Here is a 6,000-nt window from a genome sequence, read left to right as displayed (position 1 = left end):
AGTTCGATGCATAATTTGGTCATAAGCATATGACTTATGCTAAGACAAAAACAAATCCTGTAGAGTTATTTGTCAGAGATTTCTTTTCATTTAGAAATCAATTTTTATTAACATCAGAACCCAATATATCCTGAGAAGAAGAGTAAGATTAAGGAGAGGAAAAAAAAAGGTAAAACACATAACCATGCCAGAAAAAGAATATTTGATAATGATGGCTCTTGAGTCAGGGTGAACGAAGACTTTACCTAACGAGACCAAATAATTCAGGCCTGGGAATATTAGTTAAATTAAAATGTTCAGAAGTTGTCAGCAAGGAATCACAGAAATTTGAGCTGTAGTCATATAATATTCCAGGTATTGTATGCCGAATATGTGGCTTATTGATATGACAAGTACCACTATTTTTCCCTAGGAAAAAAGGGAATTTGTGGCAAATGATCTAATAGAAAGACACAAGTAATTGACAGATTTCTACATAGTCTTTTGGGTGAGGCGGCAGATCTGAAAAGACTAGATATATTAGTTTTTCTGTCATCATAGTGTAAGACCTCACTATAGACTAAGTTTAAAAAACATACAGCACAAACCAGAAAATGCTAGGGAGAAAAATGAATGATTCCAAACTTAATTCCCACGTCAAGACTGTTTTACAAATAATTTTTGAAATAAATCTTTGATTAAAATAATTGACACAATAAATATTTTACTAAACTTAGAAGTTATATTCTTAATTACTTTCTATATAATTTAAAAAATAGTTAAAATATATTACTGTGGTCATTAGCTATACAGCTATGTACTTTAGGTAATTGTAAGTCTAACCTAACAGATTTAACATGTTACAAGACATGCTAGAGCAGAAAACTTTTCAAGAGTTCTGTTAAAAATTGCTTCTTATTAATGCTCTTCTGAAAGCTGGGAGTTGTTTCTGCTGCCATACCAACATCAAGGCTATATAGCAGAAATTTAAACTGAGAGATAGATGACTTGTCTCTTGCAGTTATAGGAAGCTATTAATAATTTGAAAAATATCAGATTTTCTTCACTCACCTGTTACTTCAGTGTTATATGAACATATTAGCTGGTTGGTATAGTGCCTTTAAGCTACAGCTTGTCAAACATCTTTTTAAAAAGAAAAAGAATACTAAAGCTTTTTGTAAAAAAAAAAAAAAGCAAAACAAAAGAAAAACAAAAACAACTAAAAACCCACAATAACAACAAAAAAACTTATATACATGGAAAAAATGGCAAAAGATGATTTTAGGAGATGAAAGCAATGTTTGCAGAGGTAGATCTGGCTTGATTTAGTCAGCCAGCACAAGAGAAAAACCTTTAAATTGTACAGCCTAAGTCATTGAAAGAGCAAACTGTATAAGTGTCCATATGAATATATATAACGCTTATTCAATATAATTATGCAAATGAAAGAAAGTTTAAGAATCAGAGAACATTCTATAACCCAATATTCCAATGATAAAAAAAAAAAAAAAGAAAAAGGAAAATGTCTGATATCAAAGTGTGCTTGACCACTTTTAATGGCTGTTGGCAGTTACGTTAGCTTAATGCATTGATTGCTTGTCTCTCCTTGTTTGACTTGGGAGGCCTGCCAAATCTTTAAGAAAAGGATCTTTCCTTCTGAGCCAGGTAACACAAATCTTCACCGGCTATGGAACTGCTTCTCTCTGTGAAATCTTTTCAAACAAAAAGGAATTTCTCTGTATTTTGATGCAGCATTCTGTTCTTAGAACGCAGGTAAAACACATCACCAGTTCTGCTTTTTTATTTCCCCAATAAACTATGTTTATTATGCCAATTCTAATTACCATGCAATCTAATGGTTTTAAGGCTTATATTTTCCACATCACTGGACATCACAAACACAAAAGCATTTTATACTGTCATTATACATCAATGTTTGCACTTGGTTATACATATATACAGAAATTATTCACACAACTTAACCTTGCTATTTCCTCCTTCCAAATCAACATAATTTTACTGTGAAAGCAGCTTTTTAATAAATGGTATAAGAAATTCAGCAAGGCACACATTTTTTAAAAACTTTTTTTTTTACTCATTACCACCTCAAGAAGCATAAAAAATCAAAATGTTGTACTTAATTCAGTAGAATGTCAACAGTTCCTAATATACAACACCATGTAGTTGTTTCTTGAAGTGTTGCATAGATTAAATTTTAAAATTAAATAAATAAAATGACATTTATTTATTTTAATTGTTTATTTTTAGATGCATTGAATCAGGAGGATAAATGATTTCCTTTTGCTGCAATCCAACAGAATTGTCAAATCAAAATAGCTTCAATAAGTTTATGCATTATACACATAAATATTAAATTTGATACACAAAATAGAGGAGTACTGGCAGGTACAGTACTGAAAAGATGAATCAGATTGATCATAAATCCTGTGGAACTTCAAAACTTTAAAGAACAGAAACAGTGATAAGTAGTACAGGAGCATTCATTTTAGGAAGGGAGGTCATTAGAGGTAGCTTGGGAGAGGAATCCATATGAAAGCAAACGGCTTTGCTACCACACAAAATGAGCACTGAAATAGGACTAGCATATGCAATCTGATCACAAAGCCAACATGGACAAATCACATTTGAAAAAAAAAATTATCTTGGGAGTCAATGTAATGAAAGGCAGTGATACAATGGAATTGGAGGTCATCCCAGGGTTTACAGGATGAACCTGCACCTGAATTGCAGCCAAGTTTCTAAAAGGAAACAAAAAAGTAATAGTAGGTTACAGAAAATGCAGTTTTATTTGCAAAACATAGCTCTTCCAGAACAACCATAGAGAACCATTAAATGACCACATGCCAGAGCCTTTAATGCAGAAGTATACAGTTGGCAAACAATGACTTTTAACAGCCTGAGGTACAAGGTAGCGTAAAATTGTTTTGATGTAGAAAACTCATTGATTTCTATAAAGACTAAAGAAACAGGAAATGTCATGAAATTTGACCTTTCTGTGGATCCAGTCTTCATCCTTACCTGCAAACTTACCTTCAGTGCACTCATAGGTGCACCAATCAATGAAAACATAGGAATTTTTTAAAGCCAAACACCAAAAAGATGCACCTGTCACTTACTTTAATACTTTTGTATCATACACTATAAGATTTCAATGGAGAAAAAGATTGTCACAAAAGGGGTCCATGAACAGAACTCTCATTGTCATCACTGAATTTTTAAATTGTAAATAGCTACTTAGACACTTCTAGTACAAGCAATGAGTTAAATTTTCATATTATAGAATTATCTTGCTTGGAGTTTAGGGTTAAACTATTCATCAAAGAGCACAGACTTATGATGAGGATTATGAAAAAATAACTGTCAGAATACAGCTCAAAGCTTAGTGCAAAGTACATCTTGTAGGCATTTCCTAGGAGGCACACTAGACATGCATTATGTGCCTTCTGAACTAAGCAGAAGTATCTGCATCTATCCAGTTACCTTATCCTTTGATCTTATTTGCTGTAACTGAGTCCCCCTCTATCTGTAGAAGGAATATACTTACACAAAAGAGTGAAAAGCTCAATAGTTTGTTTAGAAATTAGGGAAGAATTAATGTGAGTAAAGGGAAAGATTTTATCAAAATGTTCCTACAACTTTGGCAGGAGTTTCATGTATGTACAGTAAGAAAAGTCTCACTGATGGATTATGTCAGGTTTTTAAAAAAAAATGTAACACGCGAATAGTATAAGATTATCTGTTTATTCCATTTCATTTTTTTTAAAGAAGTCAGATATTGTGAGGAGATAAAAAGTCAGACCATTTTAAATTCTATAAAGAAACATTCTTCTATCCACTCCCTTACAAAAATTAAATAAAGATAAATTTAGATTACTTTTGTAGTTCCATTTTCAAAAAGTAAATTATTGCATACTAGCTATTGTGTAAATTTCTATATTATTTCTCTCCTGCAATGACTAATTCACTAACAATACTTTGCATTTCTCTACCATATTTTATCTGTGGATCTCAAAACATTTTCAGCAAATGAATTATGTTTCGCAGGTTCCACCAATTATTATTCTCATTATTTTGTGGCTAAAGAAACTGAGGCAGGGAAGGAAAAGCCATACAAAAGCATCTATTTCTGAGCAGAAAATAACAGTCAGGCCTTCAGGGACCAGTCCTGATCACCAACCATAGAACCTGCCCTCTCTCTAAGGTTTCTTTCTGCATAGCAAGTTGCAGGATATTCTGGCTAACTTTCTGGCTCTGTTAGATAAAAACCCAGATAAAACATTTTTTTCTAAATTAAGTTAAAACTTCTGTTTAAACTATGGATTCTGTAGAAAAGGAAAGAAATAACTTTTCTGACTTACTTTAAGCACTAACAAATAACACGCAAAAGTATACCGTATTTTCTAGAAAAGACATCAGGCACATCACATAAACCTCCTAAATGTAATGATTTTTATGCATACTGAATATATGACTAAGAATTCCCAACCCTTTTGAGAGTCATGGGTCACACTGACAGCAGAACACTGTAGGATCTCTCATGTACAGAATGACAGTTCTTACAAGCCATCCTCTATGCATAGTTTTATGAGTATCTCTGTTACAGAATTCTATTTTTGGCTAATATGGAAGATGAGTTGGTGCTGATAGACATTTCCGAGTCTGCTTTTAGAATTTGTACTATTTTAACATGATGAGCATTTTTTGTAGTATGCTGATAAACAATAGGATTGTTACATATACTTGGCAGAAGTATATGCAACTCTTCACTGTTTTATTCCCCTGAACATCCAGTGCAAATACTGAAGCAGTATAAAATCAAATTATACTTGAAACTAGGCCTCTTTCAGCTCTGAATTCTTAGTATGCTTTAAAGGTACACATATACTATAGATTATTTTTCTCTAAGTATTGCAGCTACACATGGAATTACACATTTAAATGAGCTTACAGCACAGGTGCTACAGGAAAAATAATGGTGTTTGCCATTTATCTTTCAAATTAAATAATGTGTTTTTAAATAGAAACTTTTTTCATAATACACTTATGGGAACAACATTTATCTGTCACATTTTAAAAGATGTATTAGTAATAAATGTAAATTACCTTTGGAAAATCAGTAATTAGCCTCATCAAAAAATAAACAATCTGCCACCAAAAAGATAATCTTTAGCATAGTTAAGTATAATAACTGTTATTTGAATAAGTTAACAAATTAGGATAGATTGCTTCTGTAATTCATTCCCCATAGCATGAGAGATGAAGTTAAAGTACTGAGCTTGTGAAGGGGGGATGGGAGCTCAGTCTTCAGTGAAACCAAATCTAGCAGCTCATATTTTCCTTTTTTGATGTGCCTGAGACATGCTACATGTATCCTATGGCTTTATTGCTGGGAATAATACAGTACATAATTTCCATGGAAGCAAGGTTATATATATCTGCTAAGAAACAATGTATCTTAAATTTAAAAAGTGGGATGTCATGTGAAAGGCTTCGTTGCCTTAAAATTTTTAACCCCCAGGCAAAAATTAAATGCATGTTATGTTAAATGCTATAGTTTTAACATAACTCTGAAAATTTTGTATATAGTTTCTGCATTCTATTGCGCTCTGGGCATGTATTAAAATGTCCATCCTCTATACCCAGTTTTAGTCCTGATGTTTTGTTAACTGCACACTGTCATACCCCAGTCTTACGAGAAACACTGCTGGCTACCATATAAGTAACTATGAAGCTCTTAAGAGTGAGAAGAAATTTACATAGTATTTTGAGATCCTCAGAGGAAAAGTACTAACGAATGAAAAGTTACGTTATTGACTTTGTCAGTGAAAGAATGAGAAGAAGAAAATCAAACTCACTGTACTAAGTATTCTTCCCCAGTGTTACAAAATGAGTGGAAAAAAAGAAACTTTGTAAAGAAGTAATTTAGGAAAAGTTTACGTTTACATAATAGTCACTTGTCAACCTCATGCTTTTGTCCTCATCTCAGTTTATAGATCGTGG

General features: G+C 32.5%; 1 protein-coding gene across 6 annotated transcripts in view; it reads right to left on the bottom strand.

The window, feature by feature from the left end:
- Positions 1-1,211: 1,211 nt before the first annotated feature.
- The window catches only part of AKAP6 (A-kinase anchoring protein 6), a 218,633-nt gene continuing 213,844 nt past the window's right edge, over positions 1,212-6,000 (bottom strand). For all 6 annotated transcript variants that reach the window (XM_042863738.1, XM_042863721.1, XM_042863755.1 and 3 more), the window contains one exon: positions 1,212-2,738. The gene's annotated coding sequence lies outside the window, so the exon portion shown is untranslated. The remainder of the gene's footprint in view (positions 2,739-6,000) is intronic.

Source organism: Lagopus leucura, unplaced genomic scaffold, assembly GCF_019238085.1.
Source record: "Lagopus leucura isolate 7727_CA_CO unplaced genomic scaffold, USGS_WTPT01 Super-Scaffold_1, whole genome shotgun sequence".
NCBI lineage: Eukaryota > Metazoa > Chordata > Aves > Galliformes > Phasianidae > Lagopus > Lagopus leucura.
The sequence above is the reverse complement of the archived record's forward strand: the minus strand, read 5'-3'. Positions and strand labels throughout refer to the sequence as shown.